The following is an 18,046-nucleotide window of genomic DNA, read 5'->3' as shown; positions in this document are numbered from 1 at the left end:
CTTAAACCTATAGCCTAAACTCAAATCCCTAAACCTTAACCTAGACCTAGACCTAAACCTAAACCTATAGCCTAAACTCAATTCCCTAAACCTCAACCTAGACCTAAACCTAAACCTATAGCCTAAACTCAATTCCCTAAACCTCAACCTAGACCTAAACCTAAACCTATAGCCTAAACTCAATTCCCTAAACCTCAACCTAAACCTAAACCTAAACTTATAACCTAAACTCAATTCCCTAAACCTCAACCTAGACCTAATCATAAACCTAAACCTAAACTCAATTCCCTAAACCTCAACCTAGACCTAATCATAAACCTAAACCTAAACTCAAATCCCTAAACCTTAACCTATAACCTAACCTAAACCTATAACCAAAACCCAAACCGACACCTAAACCTAAACCTAAACCTAAACCTATAACCTAACCTCAACCTAGACCTAAACTTAAACCTATAGCCTAAACTCAAATCCCTAAACCTTAACCTAGACCTAGACCTAAACCTAAACCTATAGGCTAAACTCAATTCCCTAAACCTCAACCTAGACCTAATCCTAAACCTAAACCTAAACTCAAATCCCTAAACCTTAACCTATAACCTAACCTCAACCTACACCTAAACTTAAACCTATAGCCTAAACTCAAATCCCAAAACCTTAACCTAGACCTAGACCTAAACCTAAACCTATAGCCTAAACTCAATTCCCTAAACCTCAACCTAAACCTAAACCTAAACCTATAACCTAAACTCAATTCCCTAAACTTCAACCTAGACCTAATCCTAAACCTAAACCTAAACTCAAATCCCTAAACCTTAACCTATAACCTAACCTAAACCTATAACCAAAACCCAAACCGACACCTAAACCTAAACCTAAACCTAAACCTATAACCTAACCTCAACCTACACCTAAACTTAAACCTATATCCTAAACTCAAATCCCTAAACCTTAACCTAGACCTAGACCTAAACCTAAACCTATAGCCTAAACTCAAATCCCTAAACCTCAACCTAGACCTAATCCTAAACCTAAACCTAAACTCAAATCCCTAAACCTTAACTTATAACCTAACCTAAACCTATAACCAAAACCCAAACCGACACCTAAACCTAAACCTAAACCTAAACCTATAACCTAACCTCAACCTACACCTAAACTTAAACCTATAGCCTAAACTCAAATCCCTAAACCTTAACCTAGACCTAGACCTAAACCTAAACCTATAGCCTAAACTCAATTCCCTAAACCTCAACCTAAACCTAAACCTAAACCTATAACCTAAACTCAATTCCCTAAACCTCAACCTAGACCTAATCCTAAACCTATAACCAAAACCAAAACTGACACCTAAACCTAAACCTAAACCTAAACCTATAACCTAACCTCAACCTAGACCTAAACTTAAACCTATAGCCTAAACTCAAATCCCTAAACCTTAACCTAGACCTAGACCTAAACCTAAACCTATAGCCTAAACTCAATTCCCTAACCTCAACCTACACCTAAACTTAAACCTATAGCCTAAACTCAAATCCCTAAACCTTAACCTAGACCTAGACCTAAACCTAAACCTATAGCCTAAACTCAATTCCCTAAACCTCAACCTAAACCTAATCCTAAACCTATAACCAAAACTCAATTCCCTAAACCTCAACCTAGACCTAATCATAAACCTAAACCTAAACTCAAATCCCTAAACCTTAACCTATAACCTGACTTAAACCTATAACCAAAACCCAAACCGACACCTAAACCTAAACCTAAACCTAAACCTATAACCTAACCCCAACCTAGACCTAAACTTAAACCTATAGCCTAAACTCATATCCCTAAACCTTAACCTAGACCTAGACCTAAACCTAAACCTATAGCCTAAACTCAATTCCCTAAACCTCAACCTAGACCTAATCCTAAACCTAAACCTAAACTCAAATCCCTAAACCTTAACCTATAACCTAACCTCAACCTACACCTAAACTTAAACCTATAGCCTAAACTCAAATCCCTAAACCTTAACCTAGACCTAGACCTAAACCTAAACCTATAGCCTAAACTCAATTCCCTAACCTCAACCTACACCTAAACTTAAACCTATAGCCTAAACTCAAATCCCTAAACCTTAACCTAGACCTAGACCTAAACCTAAACCTATAGCCTAAACTCAATTCCCTAAACCTCAACCTAAACCTAAACCTAAACCTATAACCTAAACTCAATTCCCTAAACCTCAACCTAGACCTAATCATAAACCTAAACCTAAACTCAATTCCCTAAACCTCAACCTAGACCTAATCATAAACCTAAACCTAAACTCAAATCCCTAAACCTTAACCTATAACCTAACCTAAACCTATAACCAAAACCCAAACCGACACCTAAACCTAAACCTAAACCTAAACCTATAACCTAACCTCAACCTAGACCTAAACTTAAACCTATAGCCTAAACTCAAATCCCTAAACCTTAACCTAGACCTAGACCTAAACCTAAACCTATAGGCTAAACTCAATTCCCTAAACCTCAACCTAGACCTAATCCTAAACCTAAACCTAAACTCAAATCCCTAAACCTTAACCTATAACCTAACCTCAACCTACACCTAAACTTAAACCTATAGCCTAAACTCAAATCCCTAAACCTTAACCTAGACCTAGACCTAAACCTAAACCTATAGCCTAAACTCAATTCCCTAAACCTCAACCTAAACCTAAACCTAAACCTATAACCTAAACTCAATTCCCTAAACTTCAACCTAGACCTAATCCTAAACCTAAACCTAAACTCAAATCCCTAAACCTTAACCTATAACCTAACCTAAACCTATAACCAAAACCCAAACCGACACCTAAACCTAAACCTAAACCTAAACCTATAACCTAACCTCAACCTAGACCTAAACTTAAACCTATAGCCTAAACTCAAATCCCTAAACCTTAACCTAGACCTAGACCTAAACCTAAACCTATAGCCTAAACTCAATTCCCTAAACCTCAACCTAGACCTAATCCTTAACCTAAACCTAAACTCAAATCCCTAAACCTTAACCTATAACCTAACCTAAACCTATAACCAAAACCCAAACCGACACCTAAACCTAAACCTAAACCTAAACCTATAACCTAACCTCAACCTACACCTAAACTTAAACCTATTGCCTAAACTCAAATCCCTAAACCTTAACCTAGACCTAGACCTAAACCTAAACCTATAGCCTAAACTCAATTCCCTAAACCTCAACCTAAACCTAAACCTAAACCTATAACCTAAACTCAATTCCCTAAACCTCAACCTAGACCTAATCCTAAACCTATAACCAAAACCCAAACCGACACCTAAACCTAAACCTAAACCTAAACCTATAACCTAACCTCAACCTAGACCTAAACTTAAACCTATAGCCTAAACTCAAATCCCTAAACCTTAACCTAGACCTAGACCTAAACCTAAACCTATAGCCTAAACTCAATTCCCTAAACCTCAACCTAAACCTAAACCTAAACCTATAACCTAAACTCAATTCCCTAAACCTCAACCTAGACCTAATCCTAAACCTAAACCTAAACTCAAATCCCTAAACCTTAACCTATAACCTAACCTAAACCTATAACCAAAACCCAAACCGACACCTAAACCTAAACCTAAACCTAAACCTATAACCTAAACTCAATTCCCTAAACCTCAACCTAGACCTAATCCTAAACCTATAACCTAAACTCAAATCCCAAAACCTTAACCTATAACCTAACCTAAAGCTATACTTATAACCTAAAACTATTCCCAAATCTCAAAACCTATTACCTAAACCTAACTTCTCCCTAAACCTATAACCTAAACTCAATTCCCTAAACCTAAACCTACACCTAATCCTAATCTCAACTCCCTAACCTAAACCTAAACCTTAACTTGAAAACCCAAACTTAAACCCAATCCCGAACCTAAACTCGATTTCCTAAACCTAAACCATAACCCATTCTCAAATCCAAAAACCTATAACATAAACCTAAACCAAAACCAAAACTTATAACCTAAACCCGAACCCATTCTCAAGTTCCAAAACCTATAACCTAAACCCGAACCCATTCTCAAATCCCAAAACCCAAACATAAACATAAACCTAAACATAAAGCCTAAACCTAAACCTATAACCTAAACTCAAATCCCTAAACCTAAACCTAAACCTAAACCTAATCCTATAACCTAAACTGAAATCCCTAAACCTTAACCTATAACCTAACATAAACCTATATTTATAACCTAAAACTATTCCCAAATCCCAAAACCTATTACCTAAACCTATAACCTAAACTCAATTCCGTAAACCTCAACCTAGACCTAAACCTAAACCTAAACCTATAGCCTAAACTCAAATCCCTAAACCTTAACCTATAACCTAACCTAAACCTATACTTATAACCTAAAACTATTCCCAAATCCCAAAACCTATTACCTAAACCTAACCTTTCCCTAAACCATAACCCATTCTCAATTCCCTAAAGCTATAACCTATAACCTAAACCTAAACCTAAACATAAACCTAACCTAAACTTATAACCTCTCCTAAAACCTTTAACTTAAACCTAAACTTAAAACCTAAATGTATTCTCAAATTCTTAAACCCAAACCTACACCTAATCCTAATCTCAACTCCCTAACCTAAACCTAAACTTGAAAGCCCAAACCTAAACCCGAACCCGAACCTGATTTCCTAAACCTAAACCTTAACCTGTAATCAAGTTCCCAAAAGCTATAACCTATAACCTAAACCTTAACCTAAACCTAAACCAAAATCTATAACCTAAACCTTAACCTATAACCTAAACTTAATTATAACCTATAGCCTAACCTTAACCTAAACCTATAACCTAAACCTAAACCAAACCTAAACCTATAATCATATGGTGAGACCATTTCTTTTGTGTCAATTTCATTCCTCTTTGAGTTTTTTTTTTAATTCATTAAGAAAAAAAAAGTGGTTATACGTAATGCACTTCTTTTACTGTCTTTCTTTTCTCTAATGGGCATTCTAATTTATGAATGACATGACTGTTTGTAGGATGATGGAATATACGAAGCTGCTGAAATTCAGTGAAGTCGAGCACATTTCTCTAATGAAGCCAAAGATTTGTATTTTCAACATTATTGAATGAATGATCGTAATTGATTGTAATTGTAATTAATTGAATGAAGGATTGTAATTGTAATTGAATGAAGGATTGTAATTGTAATTGAATGAATGAAGGATTGTAATTGTAATTGAATGAATGAATGATTGTAATTGAATGAATGAATGATTGTACAGGTGGTATTTGAATGAACAGGTGGTAATTGAATGAACAGGTGATTTAATTTTTCAATGTACAAAATAGCTACGGATACTAACCGTAGCCACTAGTCAGACAGGTGTAGCCTTTTTAATTTTGGCATATTGCTATGGACTTTCAGCTACAAATAATATCCGTAGCTGTTTGAAGTTTTTGCTACAGATATAATTGCTATGGATTATATCTGTAGCTATTTAACATATAGTTACGGATTAAATCCGTAGCCATTAATCAGATAGGTATAACCTTTTAAATTTTGACCTATTGCTACGGACTTTCAGCTACAAAAAATATCTATAGCTGTTTATTTTTTTTTTGCTACAGGGGAAAAGGCTACGGATTTAATCCGTAGCCATAGACCTAAGGCTACGGTTTTAATCCGTAGCCATAGGTTCCAGACCTATCGTTATGGCACTTACGACGACGGTCGTGTTACGGACTAGCTACGGACTTAATCCGTAGCCTTAGGTCTATGGCTACGGATTAAATCCGTAGCCTTTACCCATTTTTTTGGTAGTGGTATATTATGTATGCAGGCTGCCCACCAAGTCCAACTTAATGCATGGATTCTATGGCCATTGGGAATTGGGCCTTGGACCTTAATTCCCCTCTTAGAGCCCATGTTGTTAAAAGTGGTATTATATCTTTTTATGGCTTATTATGAGGAATATATGTATGTGGTTACTTTTATTTTTATCTTAAATGTATGTCCTTTTGGACCTTATGTAAACTTGTAAAAGTTCAAATTCATAGTGGATTTCGTGATATGTGCCTTTTTTATTCTCAGATTTACTTGTTATGATCTTGGGTGTGCTCATATTGGAAATGGTTATATTGTTATTGAAATCCTCCTTGTACGATCCCAGGATCGGAACCTACTTCAGGAGTCGAGAATGGGGTACTACGGAGGCTGTTGCAGCTAGAACCGGCCATCGGGTTCCTTGTGAATCCGGTTACCGAGTCTGGGGCATGGCAGGAGTTGGTATCAGAGCATAGCAAGTAATTTTAGAATAATTAGGGATAATATCACATATCTACTGCAATCTTAGGACAAGTAGCGTCCCGATTGCTTTTCCCTCATTCTGTTTGAACCTTGAAGGATTCTAATTCCTACATGTCGATTACATTTTTCTTTCTATAGACCATGTCGTCTAGTCGAGGTGCCCATGATTGTGACGTCGTGGCCGTGGTGCCCATGAACATGATTCTCATTCTGCTCCGGTGGTCCGAGTGACTTTTGCTCCACCACCTGAGATTCCTGTTTCCCCTCTGGAGCCCATCGTACTTATTCCTGAGGCTCCCTCCATACATATGCCTCCGCCAGAGGCCAATGCTACCCCCACTTATCTGACGATTCCTGTAGGAGCTGAGCATCTCCAGCAGTTGATGCAGGTCGTCATTGATGTTCTTTAGACTCGTCAACCCGTTCCTGAGATGCCCGGTCAGGCGGAACAGGAGCGTGCGAGTCCCCTTTTGTGAGATTCGACTCTGCAGCGAGCTCCGTTAGCGATATTTCTACTTCAGGGCGAGGCCAAGTGGACCAGTTCGCAGAGGGATCGTGATCAGAGGAGAGGCCGGAAGAGGCAAGCCCCCTCCAATAGCTCCCGGTAGCGTTGACAGCAGCATAGGTGCATAGCCTATCGAGCCGCTAGAGCATCATCATCGCATGCAGCAGCTTTTTCTTCTAGGGCATTTACTGGCATTTGCTATGGATGTGGGCAGATAGGGCATCAGAGGCGCGAGTGCCCTCTTCCCTTGTAGCAGCGACAGTGGCTCCCGCCAACGAGACCCCGATAGCAGCCGAGACTGCAGTGTAGACCTCCACAACAGCAGAGACTGCAGATGCAGAGGGGACAAACACCTCCCAAGCCACCTCAAGCTTGATTTTGCGTGACTTCGCAGGACCCTTAGTTATTAGGGGAGTCGTTATGGGTATTTTTCTTGTCTCCGTATGTATGTCTTTTGTTTTGATGCATCATACCCCTTTTGTATCCAAGGGCGTTTGTTCGATCAGATTGCTATTAGAGTCTGCCGTAGAGGATTCTCAGTATCGACATTTTTGGAAAGATCGCTGTGTTAAGCCGATGATATTATCGTGTTCCATTTTGGTTGGTGAGATGTTCTTGCCCGTTGAATAGTTTTGTATTGCCAATGTTGGGCTTGTTGGCTTGTTTTGTTGTCAAGCCAGTATTTTTTCCTAAGTCGCTAGTTTTGTGGCCGAGTGTGATGCTTGCCAGCGTGTTAAGGCCGATCATCTGAGACCCCTAGTCCCTTGCAGCTGTTAAGTGTTTCAGAATGGAAGTGGGAGCACATATCGAAGGATTTCATCGCAGGTTTACCGAGGACTCAGCACGGGCATGATACCATCTAGGTTATCATTGATCGTCTAACGAAGTCGGCTCATTTCATTCCAGTGCGTGCTTCCAGGTCTATGGATCGGCCTGCAAGGTGTTTATTGAGGAGATAGTGAGGCTGCATGGCTCCTTTTGAGGCACGTTATGGTAGACCGTGCAGATCTCCTAGTTGTTGGGCCGAGATTAAATAGCGTTATCCCTATTTGTTCGATGATTGATTGCTTGTATTTCTTGCATTTCTTTCTTTTGATTGACGATTGATATATATAAGGATGCTTATGCAATTTGTTGTCTCAGTTTTGTCAATTTCGAGGACGAAATTTATTTATTGGTGGGAAGGATTGTGAGACCTGACCCGAGTTCGCATGTGTGTGTGTGTGTGAGTATGCATCTCGTGTATTTTGGTCTCGCGGTCCTACCGGTCAAATTTCGGCGACCCGCGACCTTCGGATAGTGATTGCGGTCACCCTTGGGTTTGGTCACATAGACCGACTTGGATTGACCCAAGACCTATGCCATTGCAACCGCATCATCGCCGCGGTTCCAGCGCCGTGTCTCATGCATAAATCCGGCATGTCCATCAAAAGTTATGGGCCACGCATTATTTGGACCGTTGATTGCATTTTTGGTGAGACCCACCTGATTGCACATTTCCCCATGTGCACTATTCTCCTTGTAAGCCACCTTTAGCATAGCAATGATGGCTTCTTTTCTCAAGAAAACCATGATGAGATTAGCTTCTCTAGGCAATGATGAGCCACCCTATCCCATGAGCAATGATTATTTTCTCTTTTCAAAACTCATCTTTTTCTAAGAAATTAATCATTTCAACTTTAGAAACTCTCTCATCTCCCTCTCTCTTTCTTCATTTCTCTCTTCTCCTCTTTGCAAATGCCCTCCAATGTCCTCCATTGCTGAACTTTTCCAGCCCTCTTTCCTCTTCTTTCCCCCTAGATCTAACCATCAAAGATCCATCATCACCATTGAACCTCCTTCCTTGAAGCTTAAGGAGCATGGTGGTTGAAGAATCTTGAAGATCCAACAAGTGGGTGAGCATGTAGGATAGATTGCATGGTTCTTATTTTCATAGATCTTTTGTTGCTTCATATGGAGAGTGTAGGACTCACCACATCAATGGTGAAGGTCCACCACTCCTTGGATAAGGTTTTTTTAGCCATCACTTGCATGCATGTGATCTTGATGGGGCCATTCTCCATGGACCCCATCTTGATTACATTTCATTTCTTCTTCTCTTCTTCCCTTTCTATGGTTTGGATGTAATGATTATGTGGCCCACCTGATGTGTCATGCAACCAGAATTTTTAAATTTTTGGGACATCCAGGCCCAAGTTGTTGGACACCCAGGCCCAACTGTGCTGCCTAGTTTTACTGCTTAATTTGGAAAGCCTTTGGGCCTGATTTTATGGATTTTCTTAGGGAGGGGCTGGGCCTGGGAGTTGTGTGACACATCAGGGTGGACCCCACCTTGTGGAATCTATGATTTATTTCCATTTATTATTTTTTTTGGGCTGATTTAGACAGCAACATGTTGCTGTCCAGATTACTGAAATTTTTTCTATGCTGTAATATATGGGTTGTAGGCCTTGTTTGTGGTCTCATTTTTCCTGATTTCTTAGACTTCTCTTTGAGGTGTGGACCCCACCTAAAAGTATGCTAAACCTCACCTTCAAATGTCCCTATTTGATCACCCAAAAGGGTGGGCTAAGGAGGGTGGATGGTCCAGATTTTTCTGGACTGTTCAGCCACACTGTTTGCTGGAAAATCATAAATATCAGCCTGATTTTAAAATGGTGGGCCACCTTTGTGGACCCCAACTTACTGTATACTTGTATAGGAAGGTTGGCCTTGCATTTTTCCAAATTTACATAGACATGGGCCCACTCAAATGGGGTACTAAAGTCAGGGACAGCAGCATTGCTGCAGCAGGAAAATAAAAATCTGGACCTTGCTGTCCATAAATTGTATGAGTTAAATAAAATAGTTTTACTATCCAAAAAATCCTAAATTTTTGTATGGAGGTGTCCCACCCATGGTAGGACCTATCCACACAATTTTAGGGCCAAGGAATCCTATTTGGGCATCGAAAAGGGTGGGCCAACATACTGGACTGCTAGAAATTTCTGTTGTGCAGTCCAGCAGCATAGTCCCATAAAAATAATATTAAAAAAATAATTTCTAAGAAGGTGGGCTATATTTCTAGATCCCAACTTGTTTTAGACTTGATGAGGGACCTTGGGTCCAAATTTTAGGAATTTTGGAGGCCCAGAACCCACCCATTGGATGGCCCAAATTCAGGACAGTTATATTCCAGCAATATTTCACCCTGAATAGATTGTATTATTTAAATTAATTTAAATACTTATGGGTATCCTAAAATCATGAAAATTTATAGAGAGGTGTCCCACCCATGGTGTGACTCACCTACAAATTTTTGGGGCCAATGGAGCCCCGTGCACACCGTGGAAAGTGCTGGACTGGCTGACCATGTTCAGGTGTCCCGATTCACCAGATTTTCTTGATGGCCTGTTTTATTTAAATTAATTAAAATACTTCTGACCGTCCAAAAATCACAAAATTTTGAAAATTCGTGGTCCACCTATGTGAGGACCATCTTGTAAATTTTCATGGCCATCGGACCCCTGTACTGACCGTGGTGTGGCCTGCAAACTTGGGTTAGTTTTGGGTGAGATACTCAGGCCCGTAGGACTACCCACCACGGGACGCCCCTACCTTGGGCTGTTGTTGGGCCTGTATTCCAGTGGCATGGCCCACTTCTAATATGTGTTGTGCATTCCCCTCTCATCCGGTGGGACCCACTATGATATTTTTGAGTCACCATGGGCTAGTAACCCATCTGAATTACATAAATTTCTGGATTCCAGCAGGCCCAGGAAGTGGGTGGGCTGGAATTCCAGTAAGGGGCCCAAATTTACTCCATAGTTGATTGTTTTGGAGCTGTTGTGGCCCACCAGATTTAAGGGAGTATTGCACACACTCCTTGCCTTATTTCTTCAAACATTTTTGGGCATGATTAGTTCCTCTTAAGGCCCACCTTTGTGATGATGTTGGGGGTTAGCCTTAACCAGATTTTTGGTAGCTTATAGGCCCAATGGGCTGGAAACCTATTTCTTGAGCCCAAGATCGTGTAGGGCCTGACCTTATTGTTTCACGGGCCCAACGAGCCGTCTACAGGCTGACCGTGTGTATTTATTAGCCGTGATGCCCTCATGAAATGCTTTATTATGGGCTAACTTGCGGGGCCCACATAAATGTATAGTGTGGGGGGGCCTTGCCAAGTCTTTGGGCTGATGTGGCAAGGCCCACACTGTCAGTATAGGCCTTGCTTATGTGTATTCTTGGGTTTATGGGCTGCCCTCAAGCCCACCATAATGTATGAATTGGATGACTTTTGTTTTGGGCCATTTCTTTAGGGCCCATTATGAGATATAGTATATGCATGTTTGTGTTACCAAGTAGGCCTTGTGGACTCAGTTCTTTTGGATAGGCCCATTGATCTTGGGCCTATACTCTCCTATCTATTGTGATGGGCTTAGGGGCAATGATACACAAGAAGTCGGGCCCTTGGCTGCCCACTAAACTGACCCTATACTTAGGCCAAAAGTGAGGCCCAACTCACTTGTGTTAAATGTGAAACTTGCCCATGTAAATGAATTACTGGGCTGCCCATGAAGCCCACCACAATATGTGGAATTATGACCTTTGTGGTTGGGTCCAAACCTTACTTGAGGGCCCACTATATGGCCTATAAGTTGGGCTTGGTGTATGGCCTACTAGTCCACACATTGCTTAGGCCTTAGATCTTTCATTATATGGGTAGTGGCGAGCTACCTCTTGGAAACCAGTTGAGGTTGGATGTCCTCTTGGGTGATCCTAAGGTAAGCTCATAGGTTTCTCTATGGGTGGTTAAAGGCCCACCATAGACCTTAGGCCATTTATTTAAGGCTCAATGTGCATGTATGTGGAATCTACCTTAATGCATGTTTGGTCCAGGCCGTCCAAGCCTTGGATCGCCCGATTGTGGAAGCACTCTCTGCCTTGGGTTGCTGCTGGACTCACAATCCAGTAGCAGGCCTACTTGATCTTTTCATGATATATACACACTCTCCATCTGGTGGGGTCCCCCAGTGAGTATAGTTGGCCTTCATGAGATTATTTCCACATACTCAACTAATTTCTAGACCTTAGCAGGCCCAGGAAGTCAAACAGGCCAAAAGTTTATTAAAAGGCCTTCGATGTACAATTTTATGGTTACAACTTTATTTGGCTGTGGGGCTCACCATATTGAGAACTTGTGTACGTGTTACATGCTTATGCTTTCTTATAATCTTTGGGCTTAATCAGTGCATTCTTTTGGGTCACTTTTAGTGATCGTATGAGGACCCCATCTTAAGATCAGAATTTTGGGACATCCAGTGAGCCCAGATTGGGCAGGGACATCCCAGCTTGACCCAACCATACATTGGGCCGACTTCCACCATTTTGATGGACTTGTGGGCTGAGGTAAGGATAGTATTGGGCCCTTGGTTGCCTACTTAAATTGCTAGTTATTGGGCTGATGTAGTGGGGCCCATTTCATCCAAACTTAAACCTATTTTTTGGGCCGTATATTGTGTACGCAGGCTGCCCACCAAGTCCAACTTAATGCATGGATTCTATGGCCATTGGGAATTGGGCCTTGGGCCTTAATTCCTCTCTTAGAGCCCATGTTGTTAAAAATGGTATTATATCTTTTTATGGCTTATTATGAGGAATATATGTATGTGGTTACTTTTATTTTTATCTTAAATGTATGTCCTTTTGGACCTTATGTAAACTTGTAAAAGTTCAAATTCATAGTGGATTTCGTGATATGTGCCTTTTTTATTCTCAAATTAACTTGTTATGATCTTGGGTGTGCTCATATTGGAAATGGTTATATTGTTATTGAAATCCTCCTTGTAGGATCCCAAGATCGGAACCTGCTTCAGGAGTCGAGAATGGGGTACTACGGAGGCTGTTGCGGCCAGAACCGGCCATCGAGTTCCTTGTGAATCTGGTTACCGAGTCTGGGGCATGACAACGGTCTAGGATACGGGCCTTACAACTCTCCCCTCCAAATAAAACTTTCATCCTTGAAATTTACACAATCAACGCAACTTGACATAACTCATAAAGAAAGAGGAAACATAGCATCATCATATAAAATCAGAGACAACATGCATGATACAATATGTAATCAATCGTCAAAGAGATGGGGATAACGCTCTCTAATCTCGACCTCGTGCTCCTAAGATGCCTCATCGACAGAATGGTGACCCCACTAAACTTTCAGCAAGGGAATGACCTTGGTCCGAAGAACCTGCTCCTTCCGATCAAGGAAACGTACTGGTTGCTCCATGTAAGAAGCGTCCTCACGAACCTCCAACAGCTACCAATCGATAACAGGAACTACGTCTGAACACACTTCATCAACATAGAGATGTGGAAAATGTTGTGAACATCAGACAACTAATATGGTAGGGCAAGCCGATAGGCCACAGCACCAATGTACTCAGTGATCTCGAAAGGTCCAATGAATCTTGGGGCAAGCTTACCCTTTGCTCCAAATCGAACTACGCCCTTTATAAGAGAGACCTTAAGATATACATGGTCCCCTACATCAAACTCCAAGAGATGACGTCGGCGATCAACAAAACTCTTCTGCCTGCTCTGAGCTGTGCACATCTTCTGCCTGATGATACAATAGCCTCTGACGTCTGTTGTACAAGCTCGGGACCTAGAAGACGCCGCTCTTCGACCTTGGTCCAATAACTCGAAGATCTGTACGGTCTGGTATACAATGCCTCAAAAGGAGTCATGCCAATGGTGACCTGATAATTGTTATTGTATGCGAACTCAACCAATTACAGATGCTTATCCCAGCTACCCTTGAAGTCAATCGTGCAGGCCCGAAGCATATCCTTAAGAATCTGGTTGGCCCTCTCAGTCTGGCCATCAGTCTGTGGATGATACGCGGTGCTGAGCTACAAATCAGTGTCCATCGCTCTCTGAAAGCTCCTCCAGAATTGAGATGTGAACCTCGGGTCTCGATCAAAAACAATCGAGACTGGAACGTCGTGCAATCTTACAATCTCCTCGATGAATAACCTTGCAAGTCGGTCCAAAGGCCAAGTCTCACGAATTGTAAGAAAATGTGCCGACTTCGTCAGACGATCAAAAATGACCCAAATGGCATCGTGACCGTGTTAAGTCCTCGGCAAACCCATGATAAAATCTGTCGACACGTGCTCTCACTTCCATGTCGGGACACTCAATGGCTGTAATGGACCAGGGGGTCTCTAATGATCAGCCTTGACACACTGGCATGTGTCACACTTGGCCACAAAACTGATAATTTGGCGCTTCATCCCAACCCAAAAATATTATCGCCTCATGTCGCAGTACATCTTCGTCGAGCCAGGGTGAATCGAAAATCGCGATCGATGTGCCTCACTCATAACTCAGGAATATCCGGGATACATAATCCGCCTCTTAAGCGAAGTCCACCATCAGCACCAATATGTCAATCTGTCTAACTCTCAAATGCTGCCTCTGCTTGGTAATCTTATAATGACTCGTCTGTCTATTGAGTCTCAATCACCCTTGCAAAAAGAGAGGGTTGAATCGACCAGCTCGATAGCTGAACGATAGAAGACTACAAACCAAAATTGAAGTCATACTCTACTATATCCTCGAGTATCCTCCACTCCTGAATCATCATGTGTGCACCAAGCCTCGTGGCTGACAATTGAGGGCATCTGTCACCACATTTGCCTTGCTTGGGTGGTACTGGAGGTCAAAATCATAGTCCTTCAGGAGCTCCATCCAGCTTCTTTGCCTCATGTTCAGCTCAAACTAAGAGAATAGATACTTCAAGCTCTTATGGTCGGAGAAGAGCTCGAACCTGACCCCATAGAGATAGTGTCTCCACACCTTCAGTGCAAAGACGACTGCAGCCAGCTCCAAATCGTGCGTGGGGTAGTTCAGCTCATGGACCTTGAGCTGACGAGACGTATAAGCCACTGATCTCCCGTGCTGCATCAGGACAACACCCAATCCGATATGTGATCCATCACTCCCAGAGGGAAGAGTGAGGACAGGAGCGGATGTGAGGCGGTCCTTCAGCTCCATAAATGCTCGCTCACAGGCGTCGCTCCAAATAAACTCTACACCCTTCCGAGTTAACCTGGTTAACAGGGCTGCAATACGGGAGAAGCTCTCAATGAAACGCTGATAGTATCCCGCTAAACCAGGAAAACTGTGGATCTTGGACGCAGTCATGGGCTGGTCCCACTGACACACTACCTTAACCTTTGAGGGGTCTACTGCGACACCCTCCCTCGTCACCACATGACTGAGGAACCTCACCTCCTCCTGCCAAAACTCGAACTTCTCCAGCTTCGTATAAAGCTGGTGGGAACGAAGGGTCTGTAATGCGATCTCCAGATACTGCATATGATCCTCACGGGTCCTCAAATATATCAGAATGTTGTCGATGAAGACCACAATAAACTGATCAAAATATGGACAAAAGACCTCGTTCATCAACTGCATGATGACCGCGGGTGTATTGGTTAGTCCGAAGGACATGACTTGAAACTCAAAATGACCATAACGCGTCTTGAAGGCCGTCTTCGAAATTTCCTCCTCTCGGACTCGAATATGATGATAATCGGAATGCAAGTCAATCTTCGAAAAGAACTGTGCACCCTGCAGCTGATCAAATAAATCATATATCCTCGAGAGCGGGTACTTGTTCTTTATCGTGACCCGGTTGAGCTCGCGGTAATCCACGCAGAGCCTCAATGAGTCATCCTTCTTCCTGACAAAGACTACTAGTGCTCCCTAAGGTGAACTGCTTAGACAAATGAATCCCAACTCATGCAACCCATCCAACTGACGCTGCAGCTCACGTAACTCCATTGGTGTCATACGGTACGGGGCCTTCGAGATCGGCGCGATACCGGGCACAAGATCGATCTGAAACTCAATATGTCGATGAGGCGGCAACCCCAGAATCTCCTAGAATATGTCGGGGAAGTCACAGACAATCGACAACTGGTCAATACATGCTATAACAGGCTCCTCAATGGCGTAGGACATCAAGCAAGACAATGGCTCTCCTCTGGGTTCTATAACAAACTGAAACTGCGGCAAGCCTGGTATGTAGAACGTGAATGTCCTCGTGGAACAGTTCAACACAGCGTGGTACTCGGCAAGCCAATCCATGCCCAGGATAACATCAAAATCTGACATCGGCAGCATAAATAAATCAGCAGGTAAGAAGATATTACCGACCAGAATAAGGCAAGATGAAAAGAAATGGCTTAATACTTTAGTCTTCCTCAAGGGTGTCGATACAATCAATCCCTCACTAGCAGACTCTGTGGCAATCTAGTCGATTGGTAAAAATTCTCAGATATGAATGAGTGCGAAGCACCGGAATTAAACAATACTCAGGCGATGCATGCAAAGACTGGAAGTATACTCTCAACGACTCCTCTGGAAGTCTGTGGGTCCTGCTGAGCCGCATAGAATCTAGCCTGAGCTAGTTGGGGAGGTGCCTGTCCCCTTGGAGGATGCTGCTACTGCTGATGTCGTTAAGGCACTCTAAACTGCTGCCTCCGCTGCTGTGGCCTTAGAGGCTGGTGCTGATGCTGCTGCTGAGGGGCCTCGGTGATGGGATATACTGTCGCTGCTGCTGTGTAGGCTGTTGCGGTGCCCTCGGCTACTGTGGAGGTTGTTGTGGTGCTCTCGGCTGCTGCTGCTGAGGTCAAGGACACTCCCACCTACGGTGTCCTATCCCACCACATCCATTGTAGGTATCAGAAAGCTGCCTCTGAGGTGGTGCTGTTGAAGGTGCCGATGATGCTGTTGGTGCTCTAGCGGATGAGTGGCTCTTGTATCTCTACGGTCATCGATGTTGCTGGGAACTACTAGAGGTAGCCTGCCTCTTCCAACCTCTCCTCTAATCTCGATCACGCTGTGTGCTGGCCCACTGTCTCTTAAATCTGAGCCCTCTATACTACTGCCTGAAAAGTCAGAAGTTCATGTCCAATAACAAGGCCTTGAAGACCGTAACATAAGCCGTTCTCGAAACGGTGGGCCTTCCGCCCCTCATCATCAACCAAATACAGTGTAAACCTCGATAGCACCACAAAATGAGTCGCGTACTATGCTACTGACATGTCTCCCTGCACCAAGGTCTCTAACTCTAACGCTTTCTTATGACGAATGTGGTCGGGGAAGTACTGTTAGTCGAATCGGTCAATGAAATCCTCTCATGTCTAGACATAATTAGGCCCTGCAATATGGGTAATGAAGGTCCACTAATGCTCGACCTCTCCCTGGAGGAGAAATACTACCAACCAGACTCGCTGCTGGGTCGTACATGCCATCGTATCAAAAATCTTCTCCACATTGGAGCGCCATCTCTCGGCTGCTGTCGGATCTGGCTCGCCCTGGAAACGCGGAGGATCAAGTTGTCTGAACTCTCAAAGAAGGGCGTTTGCATGCTCCTGCTTTGCCTGGGCTAGCGAAACAACTGGGTGCTTGCCCTGTCCGTGAAGCGTAGGCGTCACAACATCTACTGTAACTGAGAGGCACTCACAGGTACAGTCAAATCCGCACCGGTCTTAGGTGGAGGAACGACATCTTCAGGCTGGAGAGCTGGGATCTCTGGGGCTGGAACGGGAGTCGCAGATGGTAATGTTGGAGCCTCATGTGGTGGAGCGAGAGTCGATCGGGTCACTCTCCTGCGCGACATGTCCTATTAAAAAAAAATAAATGTGCCTATCAATCCTTGAAAACTCCCGAAGGTATGTTAGGGACTAGATCAGAAGGTTACGCACTCGGAACTTGATCGTTCTAAAATCATAGCAAACATGTGATGTTGTTCCGGTTATTCCCAAGTTATGCTCTGATATCAACTTCTGTCACATCCTAAACTTGAAAACTAAGCTCACAAAATTCTTGATTGCCGAATCTAGCACCGACAACCTCCACAGTACCCCATTCTCGGCTCCCGGTACCCATACACCAGGTTCGGATCCTAAGATCCTATAAGGAGGATTTTTTTAACACCAATCTAATTCATAATGAGCAGAACTAAAAGCATAACCCACTAATAATACACAAAATCCGTTATGATCAAAAACTTTGAGTATAATGCGTATGAAAGGGAAATACAGCATAACAGAAACCCCAGAAGCTCGACTGCTCACTCCAACTGCAACAAGGTTATAGCTGCGTCCTGACATCACCTGCACACATCAATCATATATAAGCTTATAGAAAGCTTAGAGGGTG

This window comes from Magnolia sinica, chromosome 3 (assembly GCF_029962835.1).
Source record: "Magnolia sinica isolate HGM2019 chromosome 3, MsV1, whole genome shotgun sequence".
NCBI lineage: Eukaryota > Viridiplantae > Streptophyta > Magnoliopsida > Magnoliales > Magnoliaceae > Magnolia > Magnolia sinica.
This window is presented reverse-complemented; position numbering follows the sequence as displayed.